Source organism: Lactuca serriola, chromosome 8 (assembly GCF_051521515.1).
Source record: "Lactuca serriola cultivar US96UC23 chromosome 8, Lser_US96UC23_V15, whole genome shotgun sequence".
In the NCBI taxonomy this organism is placed as follows: Eukaryota; Viridiplantae; Streptophyta; class Magnoliopsida; order Asterales; family Asteraceae; genus Lactuca; species Lactuca serriola.
The window spans coordinates 263,107,482-263,128,024 of record NC_136415.1 but is presented as its reverse complement, the minus strand read 5'-3'; positions in this window follow the sequence as shown (position 1 = coordinate 263,128,024).

Here is a 20,543-nt window from a genome sequence, read left to right as displayed (position 1 = left end):
ATCATAACTTTGCTAAATTGCATAGACTTCAAATGTGGAACTCAAGAATGAAACAATGCTCATCGAAGCTTTGCTCAAATTGCATAGACTTCTATTGTGGAACTCAAGAATTAAACAATGCTCATAAAAGCTTTGCTAAATTGCAAAGAATACTTCAATTGTGGAACTCAACAATTAAACAATGCTCATCAATGCTCTGCTAAATTGCGTAGACTTCCAATGTGGAAACCAAGAATGAAACAATGCTCCTAATGCTATGCTAAATTGCATAGACTTCTATTGTGGAACTCAAGAATGAAACAATGCTCATCAAAGCTTTGCTAAATTGCATAGATTTCTAATGTGGAACTCTAGAATGAAACAATGCTCATTAAAGGTTTTCTTAAATTGTATACTTTTATTATAGAACTCAATAATTAAAAAATGCTCATCAAAGCTTTGCTAAATTACGAAGACTGCTTGTATTGTGGAACTCGAGAATTAAACAATGCTCATCAAAACCTTGCTAAATTGCATAGACTTCTATTGTGGAACTCAAGAATTGTACAATGCTCATCAAAGCATTGCTTCAACTGCATAGACTTCAGTTGTGGAGCTCAAGTATTAAACAATGCTAATCAAAGATTTGCTAAATTGCATAGACATCAATTGTGGAACTCAAGAATTAAACAAGGCTAATCAAAGCTTTGCTAAATTGCGAAGACTACTTCTATTGTGGAACTCATGAATTAAACAATGTTCATCATAGCTATGCTAAACTACATAAACTTCTAATGTGGAACTCAAGAATGAAACAATGCTCATTAAAGCTTTGCTAAAATTGCATAGACTTCTAATGTGGAACTTAAGAATTAAACAATGCTTCTCAATGCTTTGCTAAATTGTGAAGACTAGTTCAATTGTGGAACTCAAGAATGAAACAATGCTCATCAAAGCTTTGCTTAAATCGCATAAAGGCAACTTCTGTTGTGGAACTCAAGAATTAAACAATCCTCTTCAAAGCTTTGCTAAATTGCAAAGACTACTACTATTGTGGAACTCTAGAATTAAACAATGCTCGTCAAAGCTTTGCTAAATTGCATAGATTTCTAATGTGGAACTATAGAATGAAACAATTCTCATCAAAGGTTTTCTTAAATTGCATAGACTTTCATTGTGGAACTCAATAATTAAACAATGCCCATCAAAGCTTTGCTAAATTGCAAAGACTGCTTGTATTGTGGAACTCGCGAATTAAACAATGCTCATCAAAACCTTGCTAAATTGCATAGAATTCTATTGTGGAACTCGAGAATTGTACAATGCTCATCAGAGCATTGCTTCAACTGCATAGACTTCAGTTGTGGAGTTCAAGTATTAAAGAATGCTAATCAAAGATTTGCTAAATTGCATAGACATCAATTGTGGAACTCAAGAATTAAACAATGCTCATCAAAGCTTTGCTAAATTGCGAAGACTACTTCTATTGTGGAACTCAAGAATTAAACAATGTTCATCATAACTTTGCTAAATTGCATAGACTTCAAATGTGGAACTCAAGAATGAAACAATGCTCATCGAAGCTTTGCTCAAATTGCATAGACTTCTATTGTGGAACTCAAGAATTAAACAATGCTCATAAAAGCTTTGCTAAATTGCAAAGAATACTTCAATTGTGGAACTCAACAATTAAACAATGCTCATCAATGCTCTGCTAAATTGCGTAGACTTCCAATGTGGAAACCAAGAATGAAACAATGCTCCTAATGCTATGCTAAATTGCATAGACTTCTATTGTGGAACTCAAGAATGAAACAATGCTCATCAAAGCTTTGCTAAATTGCATAGATTTCTAATGTGGAACTCTAGAATGAAACAATGCTCATCAAAGGTTTTCTTAAATTGTATACTTTCATTGTGGAACTCAATAATTAAACAATGCTCATCAAAGCTTTGCTAAATTGCAAAGACTGCTTGTATTGTGGAACTCGAGAATTAAACAATGCTCATCAAAACCTTGCTAAATTGCATAGAATTCTATTGTGGAACTCGAGAATTGTACAATGCTCATCATAGCATTGCTTCAACTGCATAGACTTCAGTTGTGGAGTTCAAGTATTAAGAATGCTAATCAAAGATTTGCTAAATTGCATAGACATCAATTGTGGAACTCAAGAATTAAACAATGGTAATCAAAGCTTTGCTAAATTGCGAAGACTACTTCTAATGTGGAACTCAAGAATTAAACAATGTTCATCATAACTTTGCTAAATTGCTTAGACTTCAAATGTGGAACTCAAGAATGAAACAATGCTCATCAAAGCTTTGCTTAAATTGCATAGACTTCTATCGTGGAACTCAAGAATTAAACAATGCTCATAAAAGCTTTGCTAAATTGCAAAGAATACTTCTATTGTGGAACTCAACAATTAAACAATGCTCATCAATGCTCTGCTAAATTGCGTAGACTTCCAATGTGGAAACCAAGAATGAAACAATGCTCCTAATGCTATGCTAAATTGCATAGACTTCTATTGTGGAACTCAAGAATGAAACAATGCTCATCAAAGCTTTGCTAAATTGCATAGATTTCTAATGTGGAACTCTAGAATGAAACAATGCTCATTAAAGGTTTTCTTAAATTGTATACTTTTATTATAGAACTCAATAATTAAAAAATGCTCATCAAAGCTTTGCTAAATTACGAAGACTGCTTGTATTGTGGAACTCGAGAATTAAACAATGCTCATCAAAACCTTGCTAAATTGCATAGACTTCTATTGTGGAACTGAAGAATTGTACAATGCTCATCAAAGCATTGCTTCAACTGTATAGACTTCAGTTATGGAGCTCAAGTATTAAACAATGCTAATCAAAGATTTGCTAAATTGCATAGACATCAATTGTGGAACTCAAGAATTAAACAAGGCTAATCAAAGCTTTGCTAAATTGCGAAGACTACTTCTATTGTGGAACTCATGAATTAAACAATGTTCATCATAGCTATGCTAAACTACATAAACTTCTAATGTGGAACTCAAGAATGAAACAATGCTCATCAAAGCTTTGCTAAAATTGCATAGACTTCTAATGTGGAACTTAAGAATTAAACAATGCTTCTCAATGCTTTGCTAAATTGTGAAGACTAGTTCAATTGTGGAACTCAAGAATGAAACAATGCTCATCAAAGCTTTGCTTAAATCGCATAAAGGCAACTTCTGTTGTGGAACTCAAGAATTAAACAATCCTCTTCAAAGCTTTGCTAAATTGCAAAGACTACTACTATTGTGGAACTCTAGAATTAAACAATGCTCGTCAAAGCTTTGCTAAATTGCATAGATTTCTAATGTGGAACTATAGAATGAAACAATTCTCATCAAAGGTTTTCTTAAATTGCATAGACTTTCATTGTGGAACTCAATAATTAAACAATGCCCATCAAAGCTTTGCTAAATTGCAAAGACTGCTTGTATTGTGGAACTCGCGAATTAAACAATGCTCATCAAAACCTTGCTAAATTGCATAGAATTCTATTGTGGAACTCGAGAATTGTACAATGCTCATCAGAGCATTGCTTCAACTGCATAGACTTCAGTTGTGGAGTTCAAGTATTAAAGAATGCTAATCAAAGATTTGCTAAATTGCATAGACATCAATTGTGGAACTCAAGAATTAAACAATGCTCATCAAAGCTTTGCTAAATTGCGAAGACTACTTCTATTGTGGAACTCAAGAATTAAACAATGTTCATCATAACTTTGCTAAATTGCATAGACTTCAAATGTGGAACTCAAGAATGAAACAATGCTCATCGAAGCTTTGCTCAAATTGCATAGACTTCTATTGTGGAACTCAAGAATTAAACAATGCTCATAAAAGCTTTGCTAAATTGCAAAGAATACTTCAATTGTGGAACTCAACAATTAAACAATGCTCATCAATGCTCTGCTAAATTGCGTAGACTTCCAATGTGGAAACCAAGAATGAAACAATGCTCCTAATGCTATGCTAAATTGCATAGACTTCTATTGTGGAACTCAAGAATGAAACAATGCTCATCAAAGCTTTGCTAAATTGCATAGATTTCTAATGTGGAACTCTAGAATGAAACAATGCTCATCAAAGGTTTTCTTAAATTGTATACTTTCATTGTGGAACTCAATAATTAAACAATGCTCATCAAAGCTTTGCTAAATTGCAAAGACTGCTTGTATTGTGGAACTCGAGAATTAAACAATGCTCATCAAAACCTTGCTAAATTGCATAGAATTCTATTGTGGAACTCGAGAATTGTACAATGCTCATCATAGCATTGCTTCAACTGCATAGACTTCAGTTGTGGAGTTCAAGTATTAAGAATGCTAATCAAAGATTTGCTAAATTGCATAGACATCAATTGTGGAACTCAAGAATTAAACAATGGTAATCAAAGCTTTGCTAAATTGCGAAGACTACTTCTAATGTGGAACTCAAGAATTAAACAATGTTCATCATAACTTTGCTAAATTGCTTAGACTTCAAATGTGGAACTCAAGAATGAAACAATGCTCATCAAAGCTTTGCTTAAATTGCATAGACTTCTATCGTGGAACTCAAGAATTAAACAATGCTCATAAAAGCTTTGCTAAATTGCAAAGAATACTTCTATTGTGGAACTCAACAATTAAACAATGCTCATCAATGCTCTGCTAAATTGCGTAGACTTCCAATGTGGAAACCAAGAATGAAACAATGCTCCTAATGCTATGCTAAATTGCATAGACTTCTATTGTGGAACTCAAGAATGAAACAATGCTCATCAAAGCTTTGCTAAATTGCATAGATTTCTAATGTGGAACTCTAGAATGAAACAATGCTCATTAAAGGTTTTCTTAAATTGTATACTTTTATTATAGAACTCAATAATTAAAAAATGCTCATCAAAGCTTTGCTAAATTACGAAGACTGCTTGTATTGTGGAACTCGAGAATTAAACAATGCTCATCAAAACCTTGCTAAATTGCATAGACTTCTATTGTGGAACTGAAGAATTGTACAATGCTCATCAAAGCATTGCTTCAACTGTATAGACTTCAGTTGTGGAGCTCAAGTATTAAACAATGCTAATCAAAGATTTGCTAAATTGCATAGACATCAATTGTGGAACTCAAGAATTAAACAAGGCTAATCAAAGCTTTGCTAAATTGCGAAGACTACTTCTATTGTGGAACTCATGAATTAAACAATGTTCATCATAGCTATGCTAAACTACATAAACTTCTAATGTGGAACTCAAGAATGAAACAATGCTCATCAAAGCTTTGCTAAAATTGCATAGACTTCTAATGTGGAACTTAAGAATTAAACAATGCTTCTCAATGCTTTGCTAAATTGTGAAGACTAGTTCAATTGTGGAACTCAAGAATGAAACAATGCTCATCAAAGCTTTGCTTAAATCGCATAAAGGCAACTTCTGTTGTGGAACTCAAGAATTAAACAATCCTCTTCAAAGCTTTGCTAAATTGCAAAGACTACTACTATTGTGGAACTCTAGAATTAAACAATGCTCGTCAAAGCTTTGCTAAATTGCATAGATTTCTAATGTGGAACTATAGAATGAAACAATTCTCATCAAAGGTTTTCTTAAATTGCATAGACTTTCATTGTGGAACTCAATAATTAAACAATGCCCATCAAAGCTTTGCTAAATTGCAAAGACTGCTTGTATTGTGGAACTCGCGAATTAAACAATGCTCATCAAAACCTTGCTAAATTGCATAGAATTCTATTGTGGAACTCGAGAATTGTACAATGCTCATCAGAGCATTGCTTCAACTGCATAGACTTCAGTTGTGGAGTTCAAGTATTAAAGAATGCTAATCAAAGATTTGCTAAATTGCATAGACATCAATTGTGGAACTCAAGAATTAAACAATGCTCATCAAAGCTTTGCTAAATTGCGAAGACTACTTCTATTGTGGAACTCAAGAATTAAACAATGTTCATCATAACTTTGCTAAATTGCATAGACTTCAAATGTGGAACTCAAGAATGAAACAATGCTCATCGAAGCTTTGCTCAAATTGCATAGACTTCTATTGTGGAACTCAAGAATTAAACAATGCTCATAAAAGCTTTGCTAAATTGCAAAGAATACTTCAATTGTGGAACTCAACAATTAAACAATGCTCATCAATGCTCTGCTAAATTGCGTAGACTTCCAATGTGGAAACCAAGAATGAAACAATGCTCCTAATGCTATGCTAAATTGCATAGACTTCTATTGTGGAACTCAAGAATGAAACAATGCTCATCAAAGCTTTGCTAAATTGCATAGATTTCTAATGTGGAACTCTAGAATGAAACAATGCTCATCAAAGGTTTTCTTAAATTGTATACTTTCATTGTGGAACTCAATAATTAAACAATGCTCATCAAAGCTTTGCTAAATTGCAAAGACTGCTTGTATTGTGGAACTCGAGAATTAAACAATGCTCATCAAAACCTTGCTAAATTGCATAGAATTCTATTGTGGAACTCGAGAATTGTACAATGCTCATCATAGCATTACTTCAACTGCATAGACTTCAGTTGTGGAGTTCAAGTATTAAGAATGCTAATCAAAGATTTGCTAAATTGCATAGACATCAATTGTGGAACTCAAGAATTAAACAATGGTAATCAAAGCTTTGCTAAATTGCGAAGACTACTTCTAATGTGGAACTCAAGAATTAAACAATGTTCATCATAACTTTGCTAAATTGCTTAGACTTCAAATGTGGAACTCAAGAATGAAACAATGCTCATCAAAGCTTTGCTTAAATTGCATAGACTTCTATCGTGGAACTCAAGAATTAAACAATGCTCATAAAAGCTTTGCTAAATTGCAAAGAATACTTCTATTGTGGAACTCAACAATTAAACAATGCTCATCAATGCTCTGCTAAATTGCGTAGACTTCCAATGTGGAAACCAAGAATGAAACAATGCTCCTAATGCTATGCTAAATTGCATAGACTTCTATTGTGGAACTCAAGAATGAAACAATGCTCATCAAAGCTTTGCTAAATTGCATAGATTTCTAATGTGGAACTCTAGAATGAAACAATGCTCATTAAAGGTTTTCTTAAATTGTATACTTTTATTATAGAACTCAATAATTAAAAAATGCTCATCAAAGCTTTGCTAAATTACGAAGACTGCTTGTATTGTGGAACTCGAGAATTAAACAATGCTCATCAAAACCTTGCTAAATTGCATAGACTTCTATTGTGGAACTGAAGAATTGTACAATGCTCATCAAAGCATTGCTTCAACTGTATAGACTTCAGTTGTGGAGCTCAAGTATTAAACAATGCTAATCAAAGATTTGCTAAATTGCATAGACATCAATTGTGGAACTCAAGAATTAAACAAGGCTAATCAAAGCTTTGCTAAATTGCGAAGACTACTTCTATTGTGGAACTCATGAATTAAACAATGTTCATCATAGCTATGCTAAACTACATAAACTTCTAATGTGGAACTCAAGAATGAAACAATGCTCATCAAAGCTTTGCTAAAATTGCATAGACTTCTAATGTGGAACTTAAGAATTAAACAATGCTTCTCAATGCTTTGCTAAATTGTGAAGACTAGTTCAATTGTGGAACTCAAGAATGAAACAATGCTCATCAAAGCTTTGCTTAAATCGCATAAAGGCAACTTCTGTTGTGGAACTCAAGAATTAAACAATCCTCTTCAAAGCTTTGCTAAATTGCAAAGACTACTACTATTGTGGAACTCTAGAATTAAACAATGCTCGTCAAAGCTTTGCTAAATTGCATAGATTTCTAATGTGGAACTATAGAATGAAACAATTCTCATCAAAGGTTTTCTTAAATTGCATAGACTTTCATTGTGGAACTCAATAATTAAACAATGCCCATCAAAGCTTTGCTAAATTGCAAAGACTGCTTGTATTGTGGAACTCGCGAATTAAACAATGCTCATCAAAACCTTGCTAAATTGCATAGAATTCTATTGTGGAACTCGAGAATTGTACAATGCTCATCAGAGCATTGCTTCAACTGCATAGACTTCAGTTGTGGAGTTCAAGTATTAAAGAATGCTAATCAAAGATTTGCTAAATTGCATAGACATCAATTGTGGAACTCAAGAATTAAACAATGCTCATCAAAGCTTTGCTAAATTGCGAAGACTACTTCTATTGTGGAACTCAAGAATTAAACAATGTTCATCATAACTTTGCTAAATTGCATAGACTTCAAATGTGGAACTCAAGAATGAAACAATGCTCATCGAAGCTTTGCTCAAATTGCATAGACTTCTATTGTGGAACTCAAGAATTAAACAATGCTCATAAAAGCTTTGCTAAATTGCAAAGAATACTTCAATTGTGGAACTCAACAATTAAACAATGCTCATCAATGCTCTGCTAAATTGCGTAGACTTCCAATGTGGAAACCAAGAATGAAACAATGCTCCTAATGCTATGCTAAATTGCATAGACTTCTATTGTGGAACTCAAGAATGAAACAATGCTCATCAAAGCTTTGCTAAATTGCATAGATTTCTAATGTGGAACTCTAGAATGAAACAATGCTCATCAAAGGTTTTCTTAAATTGTATACTTTCATTGTGGAACTCAATAATTAAACAATGCTCATCAAAGCTTTGCTAAATTGCAAAGACTGCTTGTATTGTGGAACTCGAGAATTAAACAATGCTCATCAAAACCTTGCTAAATTGCATAGAATTCTATTGTGGAACTCGAGAATTGTACAATGCTCATCATAGCATTGCTTCAACTGCATAGACTTCAGTTGTGGAGTTCAAGTATTAAGAATGCTAATCAAAGATTTGCTAAATTGCATAGACATCAATTGTGGAACTCAAGAATTAAACAATGGTAATCAAAGCTTTGCTAAATTGCGAAGACTACTTCTAATGTGGAACTCAAGAATTAAACAATGTTCATCATAACTTTGCTAAATTGCTTAGACTTCAAATGTGGAACTCAAGAATGAAACAATGCTCATCAAAGCTTTGCTTAAATTGCATAGACTTCTATCGTGGAACTCAAGAATTAAACAATGCTCATAAAAGCTTTGCTAAATTGCAAAGAATACTTCTATTGTGGAACTCAACAATTAAACAATGCTCATCAATGCTCTGCTAAATTGCGTAGACTTCCAATGTGGAAACCAAGAATGAAACAATGCTCCTAATGCTATGCTAAATTGCATAGACTTCTATTGTGGAACTCAAGAATGAAACAATGCTCATCAAAGCTTTGCTAAATTGCATAGATTTCTAATGTGGAACTCTAGAATGAAACAATGCTCATTAAAGGTTTTCTTAAATTGTATACTTTTATTATAGAACTCAATAATTAAAAAATGCTCATCAAAGCTTTGCTAAATTACGAAGACTGCTTGTATTGTGGAACTCGAGAATTAAACAATGCTCATCAAAACCTTGCTAAATTGCATAGACTTCTATTGTGGAACTGAAGAATTGTACAATGCTCATCAAAGCATTGCTTCAACTGCATAGACTTCAGTTGTGGAGCTCAAGTATTAAACAATGCTAATCAAAGATTTGCTAAATTGCATAGACATCAATTGTGGAACTCAAGAATTAAACAAGGCTAATCAAAGCTTTGCTAAATTGCGAAGACTACTTCTATTGTGGAACTCATGAATTAAACAATGTTCATCATAGCTATGCTAAACTACATAAACTTCTAATGTGGAACTCAAGAATGAAACAATGCTCATCAAAGCTTTGCTAAAATTGCATAGACTTGTAATGTGGAACTTAAGAATTAAACAATGCTTCTCAATGCTTTGCTAAATTGTGAAGACTAGTTCAATTGTGGAACTCAAGAATGAAACAATGCTCATCAAAGCTTTGCTTAAATCGCATAAAGGCAACTTCTGTTGTGGAACTCAAGAATTAAACAATCCTCTTCAAAGCTTTGCTAAATTGCAAAGACTACTACTATTGTGGAACTCTAGAATTAAACAATGCTCGTCAAAGCTTTGCTAAATTGCATAGATTTCTAATGTGGAACTATAGAATGAAACAATTCTCATCAAAGGTTTTCTTAAATTGCATAGACTTTCATTGTGGAACTCAATAATTAAACAATGCCCATCAAAGCTTTGCTAAATTGCAAAGACTGCTTGTATTGTGGAACTCGCGAATTAAACAATGCTCATCAAAACCTTGCTAAATTGCATAGAATTCTATTGTGGAACTCGAGAATTGTACAATGCTCATCAGAGCATTGCTTCAACTGCATAGACTTCAGTTGTGGAGTTCAAGTATTAAAGAATGCTAATCAAAGATTTGCTAAATTGCATAGACATCAATTGTGGAACTCAAGAATTAAACAATGCTCATCAAAGCTTTGCTAAATTGCGAAGACTACTTCTATTGTGGAACTCAAGAATTAAACAATGTTCATCATAACTTTGCTAAATTGCATAGACTTCAAATGTGGAACTCAAGAATGAAACAATGCTCATCGAAGCTTTGCTCAAATTGCATAGACTTCTATTGTGGAACTCAAGAATTAAACAATGCTCATAAAAGCTTTGCTAAATTGCAAAGAATACTTCAATTGTGGAACTCAACAATTAAACAATGCTCATCAATGCTCTGCTAAATTGCGTAGACTTCCAATGTGGAAACCAAGAATGAAACAATGCTCCTAATGCTATGCTAAATTGCATAGACTTCTATTGTGGAACTCAAGAATGAAACAATGCTCATCAAAGCTTTGCTAAATTGCATAGATTTCTAATGTGGAACTCTAGAATGAAACAATGCTCATCAAAGGTTTTCTTAAATTGTATACTTTCATTGTGGAACTCAATAATTAAACAATGCTCATCAAAGCTTTGCTAAATTGCAAAGACTGCTTGTATTGTGGAACTCGAGAATTAAACAATGCTCATCAAAACCTTGCTAAATTGCATAGAATTCTATTGTGGAACTCGAGAATTGTACAATGCTCATCATAGCATTGCTTCAACTGCATAGACTTCAGTTGTGGAGTTCAAGTATTAAGAATGCTAATCAAAGATTTGCTAAATTGCATAGACATCAATTGTGGAACTCAAGAATTAAACAATGGTAATCAAAGCTTTGCTAAATTGCGAAGACTACTTCTAATGTGGAACTCAAGAATTAAACAATGTTCATCATAACTTTGCTAAATTGCTTAGACTTCAAATGTGGAACTCAAGAATGAAACAATGCTCATCAAAGCTTTGCTTAAATTGCATAGACTTCTATCGTGGAACTCAAGAATTAAACAATGCTCATAAAAGCTTTGCTAAATTGCAAAGAATACTTCTATTGTGGAACTCAACAATTAAACAATGCTCATCAATGCTCTGCTAAATTGCGTAGACTTCCAATGTGGAAACCAAGAATGAAACAATGCTCCTAATGCTATGCTAAATTGCATAGACTTCTATTGTGGAACTCAAGAATGAAACAATGCTCATCAAAGCTTTGCTAAATTGCATAGATTTCTAATGTGGAACTCTAGAATGAAACAATGCCCATCAAAGGTTTTCTTAAATTGTATACTTTTATTGTAGAACACAATAATTAAAAAATGCTCATCAAAGCTTTGCTAAATTACGAAGACTGCTTGTATTGTGGAACTCGAGAATTAAACAATGCTCATCAAAACCCTGCTAAATTGCATAGACTTCTATTGTGGAACTCGAGAATTGTAGAATGCTCATCAAAGCATTGCTTCAACTGCATAGACTTCAATTGTGGAGCTCAAGTATTAAACAATGCTAATCAAAGATTTGCTAAATTTCATAGACATCAATTGTGGAACTCAAGAATTAAACAAGGCTAATCAAAGCTTTGCTAAATTGCGAAGACTACTTCTATTGTGGAACTCAAGAATTAAACAATATTCATCATAGCTTTGCTAAACTGCATAAACTTCTAATGTGGAACTCAAGAATGAAACAATGCTCATCAAAGCTTTGCTAAAATTGCATAGACTTCTAATGTGGAACTTAAGAATTAAACAATGCTTCTCAAAGCTTTGCTAAATTGTGAAGACTAGTTCAATTGTGGAACTCAATAACGAAACAATGCTCATCAAAGCTTTGCTTAAATCGCATAAAGGCAACTTCTGTTGTGGAACTCAAGAATTAAACAATGCTCTTCAAAGCTTTGCTAAATTGCAAAGACTACTTCTATTGTGGAACTCTAGAATTAAACAATGCTCATCAAAGCTTTGCTAAATTGCATAGATTTCTAATGTGGAACTATAGAATGAAACAATTCTCATCAAAGGTTTTCTTAAATTGCAAAGGCTTTCATTGTGGAACTCAATAATTAAACAATGCTCATCAAAGCTTTGCTAAATTGCAAAGAATGCTTGTATTGTGGAACTCGAGAATTAAACAATGCTCATCAAAACCTTGCTAAATTGCATAGAATTCTATTGTGGAACTCGAGAATTGTACAATATTGGCTCATCATAGCATTGCTTCAACTACATAGACTTCAGTTGTGGAGTTCAAGTATTAAAGAATGCTAATCAAAGATTTGCTAAATTGCATAGACATCGATTGTGGAACTCAAGAATTAAACAATGCTAATCAAAGCTTTGCTAAATTGCGAAGACTACTTCTAATGTGGAACTCAAGAATTAAACAATGTTCATCATAACTTTGCTAAATTGCATAGACTTCAAATGTGGAACTCAAGAATGAAACAATGCTCATCAAAGCTTTGCTTAAATTGCATAGACTTCTATTGTGGAACTCAAGAATTAAACAATGCTCATAAAAGCTTTGCTAAATTGCAAAGAATACTTCTATTGTGGAACTCAACAATTAAACAATGCTCAGCAATGCTCTGCTAAATTGCGTAGACTTCCAATGTGGAAACCAAGAATGAAACAATGCTCCTAATGCTATGCTAAATTGCATAGACTTCTATTGTTGAACTCAAGAATGAAACAATGCTCATCAAAGCTTTGCTAAATTGCATAGATTTCTAATGTGGAACTCTAGAATGAAACAAAGCTCATTAAAGGTTTTCTTAAATTGTATACTTTTATTATAGAACTCAATAATTAAAAAATGCTCATCAAAGCTTTGCTAAATTACGAAGACTGCTTGTATTGTGGAACTCGAGAATTAAACAATGCTCATCAAAACCTTGCTAAATTGCATAGACTTCTATTGTGGAACTCGAGAATTGTACAATGCTCATCAAAGCATTGCTTCAACTGCATAGACTTCAGTTGTGGAGCTCAAGTATTAAACAATGCTAATCAAAGATTTGCTAAATTGCATAGACATCAATTGTGGAACTCAAGAATTAAACAAGGCTAATCAAAGCTTTGCTAAATTGCGAAGACTACTTCTATTGTGGAACTCAAGAATTAAACAATGTTCATCATAGCTTTGCTAAACTGCATAAACTTCTAATGTGGAACTCAAGAATGAAACAATGCTCATCAAAGCTTTGCTAAAATTGCATAGACTTCTAATGTGGAACTTAAGAATTAAACAATGCTTCTCAAAGCTTTGCTAAATTGTGAAGACTAGTTCAATTGTGGAACTCAATAACGAAACAATGCTCATCAAAGCTTTGCTTAAATCGCATAAAGGCAACTTCTGTTGTGGAACTCAAGAATTAAACAATGCTCTTCAAAGCTTTGCTAAATTGCAAAGACTACTTCTATTGTGGAACTCTAGAATTAAACAATGCTCATCAAAGCTTTGCTAAATTGCATAGATTTCTAATGTGGAACTATAGAATGAAACAATTCTCATCAAAGGTTTTCTTAAATTGCAAAGGCTTTCATTGTGGAACTCAATAATTAAACAATGCTCATCAAAGCTTTGCTAAATTGCAAAGAATGCTTGTATTGTGGAACTCGAGAATTAAACAATGCTCATCAAAACCTTGCTAAATTGCATAGAATTCTATTGTGGAACTCGAGAATTGTACAATATTGGCTCATCATAGCATTGCTTCAACTACATAGACTTCAGTTGTGGAGTTCAAGTATTAAAGAATGCTAATCAAAGATTTGCTAAATTGCATAGACATCGATTGTGGAACTCAAGAATTAAACAATGCTAATCAAAGCTTTGCTAAATTGCGAAGACTACTTCTAATGTGGAACTCAAGAATTAAACAATGTTCATCATAACTTTGCTAAATTGCATAGACTTCAAATGTGGAACTCAAGAATGAAACAATGCTCATCAAAGCTTTGCTTAAATTGCATAGACTTCTATTGTGGAACTCAAGAATTAAACAATGCTCATAAAAGCTTTGCTAAATTGCAAAGAATACTTCTATTGTGGAACTCAACAATTAAACAATGCTCAGCAATGCTCTGCTAAATTGCGTAGACTTCCAATGTGGAAACCAAGAATGAAACAATGCTCCTAATGCTATGCTAAATTGCATAGACTTCTATTGTTGAACTCAAGAATGAAACAATGCTCATCAAAGCTTTGCTAAATTGCATAGATTTCTAATGTGGAACTCTAGAATGAAACAAAGCTCATTAAAGGTTTTCTTAAATTGTATACTTTTATTATAGAACTCAATAATTAAAAAATGCTCATCAAAGCTTTGCTAAATTACGAAGACTGCTTGTATTGTGGAACTCGAGAATTAAACAATGCTCATCAAAACCTTGCTAAATTGCATAGACTTCTATTGTGGAACTCGAGAATTGTACAATGCTCATCAAAGCATTGCTTCAACTGCATAGACTTCAGTTGTGGAGCTCAAGTATTAAACAATGCTAATCAAAGATTTGCTAAATTGCATAGACATCAATTGTGGAACTCAAGAATTAAACAAGGCTAATCAAAGCTTTGCTAAATTGCGAAGACTACTTCTATTGTGGAACTCAAGAATTAAACAATGTTCATCATAGCTTTGCTAAACTGCATAAACTTCTAATGTGGAACTCAAGAATGAAACAATGCTCATCAAAGCTTTGCTAAAATTGCATAGACTTCTAATGTGGAACTTAAGAATTAAACAATGCTTCTCAAAGCTTTGCTAAATTGTGAAGACTAGTTCAATTGTGGAACTCAATAACGAAACAATGCTCATCAAAGCTTTGCTTAAATCGCATAAAGGCAACTTCTGTTGTGGAACTCAAGAATTAAACAATGCTCTTCAAAGCTTTGCTAAATTGCAAAGACTACTTCTATTGTGGAACTCTAGAATTAAACAATGCTCATCAAAGCTTTGCTAAATTGCATAGATTTCTAATGTGGAACTATAGAATGAAACAATTCTCATCAAAGGTTTTCTTAAATTGCAAAGGCTTTCATTGTGGAACTCAATAATTAAACAATGCTCATCAAAGCTTTGCTAAATTGCAAAGAATGCTTGTATTGTGGAACTCGAGAATTAAACAATGCTCATCAAAACCTTGCTAAATTGCATAGAATTCTATTGTGGAACTCGAGAATTGTACAATATTGGCTCATCATAGCATTGCTTCAACTACATAGACTTCAGTTGTGGAGTTCAAGTATTAAAGAATGCTAATCAAAGATTTGCTAAATTGCATAGACATCGATTGTGGAACTCAAGAATTAAACAATGCTAATCAAAGCTTTGCTAAATTGCGAAGACTACTTCTAATGTGGAACTCAAGAATTAAACAATGTTCATCATAACTTTGCTAAATTGCATAGACTTCAAATGTGGAACTCAAGAATGAAACAATGCTCATCAAAGCTTTGCTTAAATTGCATAGACTTCTATTGTGGAACTCAAGAATTAAACAATGCTCATAAAAGCTTTGCTAAATTGCAAAGAATACTTCTATTGTGGAACTCAACAATTAAACAATGCTCAGCAATGCTCTGCTAAATTGCGTAGACTTCCAATGTGGAAACCAAGAATGAAACAATGCTCCTAATGCTATGCTAAATTGCATAGACTTCTATTGTTGAACTCAAGAATGAAACAATGCTCATCAAAGCTTTGCTAAATTGCATAGATTTCTAATGTGGAACTCTAGAATGAAACAAAGCTCATTAAAGGTTTTCTTAAATTGTATACTTTTATTATAGAACTCAATAATTAAAAAATGCTCATCAAAGCTTTGCTAAATTACGAAGACTGCTTGTATTGTGGAACTCGAGAATTAAACAATGCTCATCAAAACCTTGCTAAATTGCATAGACTTCTATTGTGGAACTCGAGAATTGTACAATGCTCATCAAAGCATTGCTTCAACTGCATAGACTTCAGTTGTGGAGCTCAAGTATTAAACAATGCTAATCAAAGATTTGCTAAATTGCATAGACATCAATTGTGGAACTCAAGAATTAAACAAGGCTAATCAAAGCTTTGCTAAATTGCGAAGACTACTTCTATTGTGGAACTCAAGAATTAAACAATGTTCATCATAGCTTTGCTAAACTGCATAAACTTCTAATGTGGAACTCAAGAATGAAACAATGCTCATCAAAGCTTTGCTAAAATTGCATAGACTTCTAATGTGGAACTTAAGAATTAAACAATGCTTCTCAAAGCTTTGCTAAATTGTGAAGACTAGTTCAATTGTGGAACTTAATAACGAAACAATGCTCATCAAAGCTTTGCTTAAATCGCATAAAGGCAACTTCTGTTGTGGAACTCAAGAATTAAACAATGCTCTTCAAAGCTTTGCTAAATTGCAAAGACTACTTCTATTGTGGAACTCTAGAATTAAACAATGCTCATCAAAGCTTTGCTAAATTGCATAGATTTCTAATGTGGAACTATAGAATGAAACAATTCTCATCAAAGGTTTTCTTAAATTGCAAAGGCTTTCATTGTGGAACTCAATAATTAAACAATGCTCATCAAAGCTTTGCTAAATTGCAAAGAATGCTTGTATTGTGGAACTCGAGAATTAAACAATGCTCATCAAAACCTTGCTAAATTGCATAGAATTCTATTGTGGAACTCGAGAATTGTACAATATTGGCTCATCATAGCATTGCTTCAACTACATAGACTTCAGTTGTGGAGTTCAAGTATTAAAGAATGCTAATCAAAGATTTGCTAAATTGCATAGACATCGATTGTGGAACTCAAGAATTAAACAATGCTAATCAAAGCTTTGCTAAATTGCGAAGACTACTTCTAATGTGGAACTCAAGAATTAAACAATGTTCATCATAACTTTGCTAAATTGCATAGACTTCAAATGTGGAACTCAAGAATGAAACAATGCTCATCAAAGCTTTGCTTAAATTGCATAGACTTCTATTGTGGAACTCAAGAATTAAACAATGCTCATAAAAGCTTTGCTAAATTGCAAAGAATACTTCTATTGTGGAACTCAACAATTAAACAATGCTCAGCAATGCTCTGCTAAATTGCGTAGACTTCCAATGTGGAAACCAAGAATGAAACAATGCTCCTAATGCTATGCTAAATTGCATAGACTTCTATTGTTGAACTCAAGAATGAAACAATGCTCATCAAAGCTTTGCTAAATTGCATAGATTTCTAATGTGGAACTCTAGAATGAAACAAAGCTCATTAAAGGTTTTCTTAAATTGTATACTTTTATTATAGAACTCAATAATTAAAAAATGCTCATCAAAGCTTTGCTAAATTACGAAGACTGCTTGTATTGTGGAACTCGAGAATTAAACAATGCTCATCAAAACCTTGCTAAATTGCATAGACTTCTATTGTGGAACTCGAGAATTGTACAATGCTCATCAAAGCATTGCTTCAACTGCATAGACTTCAGTTGTGGAGCTCAAGTATTAAACAATGCTAATCAAAGATTTGCTAAATTGCATAGACATCAATTGTGGAACTCAAGAATTAAACAAGGCTAATCAAAGCTTTGCTAAATTGCGAAGACTACTTCTATTGTGGAACTCAAGAATTAAACAATGTTCATCATAGCTTTGCTAAACTGCATAAACTTCTAATGTGGAACTCAAGAATGAAACAATGCTCATCAAAGCTTTGCTAAAATTGCATAGACTTCTAATGTGGAACTTAAGAATTAAACAATGCTTCTCAAAGCTTTGCTAAATTGTGAAGACTAGTTCAATTGTGGAACTCAATAACGAAACAATGCTCATCAAAGCTTTGCTTAAATCGCATAAAGGCAACTTCTGTTGTGGAACTCAAGAATTAAACAATGCTCTTCAAAGCTTTGCTAAATTGCAAAGACTACTTCTATTGTGGAACTCTAGAATTAAACAATGCTCATCAAAGCTTTGCTAAATTGCATAGATTTCTAATGTGGAACTATAGAATGAAACAATTCTCATCAAAGGTTTTCTTAAATTGCAAAGGCTTTCATTGTGGAACTCAATAATTAAACAATGCTCATCAAAGCTTTGCTAAATTGCAAAGAATGCTTGTATTGTGGAACTCGAGAATTAAACAATGCTCATCAAAACCTTGCTAAATTGCATAGAATTCTATTGTGGAACTCGAGAATTGTACAATATTGGCTCATCATAGCATTGCTTCAACTACATAGACTTCAGTTGTGGAGTTCAAGTATTAAAGAATGCTAATCAAAGATTTGCTAAATTGCATAGACATCGATTGTGGAACTCAAGAATTAAACAATGCTAATCAAAGCTTTGCTAAATTGCGAAGACTACTTCTAATGTGGAACTCAAGAATTAAACAATGTTCATCATAACTTTGCTAAATTGCATAGACTTCAAATGTGGAACTCAAGAATGAAACAATGCTCATCAAAGCTTTGCTTAAATTGCATAGACTTCTATTGTGGAACTCAAGAATTAAACAATGCTCATAAAAGCTTTGCTAAATTGCAAAGAATACTTCTATTGTGGAACTCAACAATTAAACAATGCTCATCAATGCTCTGCTAAATTGCGTAGACTTCCAATGTGGAAACCAAGAATGAAACAATGCTCCTAATGCTATGCTAAATTGCATAGACTTCTATTGTTGAACTCAAGAATGAAACAATGCTCATCAAAGCTTTGCTAAATTGCATAGATTTCTAATGTGGAACTCTAGAATGAAACAAAGCTCATTAAAGGTTTTCTTAAATTGTATACTTTTATTATAGAACTCAATAATTAAAAAATGCTCATCAAAGCTTTGCTAAATTACGAAGACTGCTTGTATTGTGGAACTCGAGAATTAAACAATGCTCATCAAAACCTTGCTAAATTGCATAGACTTCTATTGTGGAACTCGAGAATTGTACAATGCTCATCAAAGCATTGCTTCAACTGCATAGACTTCAGTTGTGGAGCTCAAGTATTAAACAATGCTAATCAAAGATTTGCTAAATTGCATAGACATCAATTGTGGAACTCAAGAATTAAACAAGGCTAATCAAAGCTTTGCTAAATTGCGAAGACTACTTCTATTGTGGAACTCAAGAATTAAACAATGTTCATCATAGCTTTGCTAAACTGCATAAACTTCTAATGTGGAACTCAAGAATGAAACAATGCTCATCAAAGCTTTGCTAAAATTGCATAGACTTCTAATGTGGAACTTAAGAATTAAACAATGCTTCTTAAAGCTTTGCTAAATTGTGAAGACTAGTTCAATTATTGAACTCAAGAATGAAACAATACTCATCAAAGCTTTGCTTAAATCGCATAAAGGCAACTTCTGTTGTGGAACTCAAGAATTAAACAATCCTCTTCAAAGCTTTGCTAAATTGCAAAGACTACTTCTATTGTGGAACTCTAGAATTAAACAATGCTCGTCAAAGCTTTGCTAAATTGCATAGATTTCTAATGTGGAACTATAGAATGAAACAATTCTCATCAAAGGTTTTCTTAAATTGCATAGACTTTCATTGTGGAACTCAATAATTAAACAATGCTCATCAAAACTTTGCTAAATTGCAAAGACTGCTTGTATTGTGGAACTCGAGAATTAAACAATGCTCATCAAAACCTTGCGATTCTTGGAGATTAGGAAAATTGTTAGAGCTCATATTGTTGCTTGTGTGGGAAATGGGAGGAACACTTCTTTATGGCATGATTGGTGGCATCCTTTAGGTATTCTATGTTCTATCATTTCAAGAAGAGATTGGGTTAGCAATGGGTTTAATGAATCGTCTTTGGTTAGTGATGTTCTTGTTTATGATACATATTTTTGGCCGGTTGATTCGGTTGATAAATTTCCTGGTCTGAAGGATGCTCCTATGTTTTGTATTGAGCCAAATTTGAGGGATGTTGCGGGATGGAGAGATAAGGATGGTAATTGGAAACAATTATCTTGCAAACAGGTGTGGTGTGATATTAATAATTTTGGAAGTAAGGTCCCTTGGCATGATATTTTTTGGTATGGTAATTGCATTCCTAGAAATTCGTTTATTTTATGGATGGCCATTTTGAATAGATTGAAAACTCAGGATCGAGTGAGAGGTTGGGAAATTTCAGGTAACCTCCTTTGTCCTTTTTGTAATGTTATGCCTGATTCTCATAATCATCTCTTCTTTAAATGTGAGTTTTCTCATCTTATTTGGAGGTATTTTTGTGATAAGATGAGTATTAATCTTGTGATGGAAGACTGGAATGACC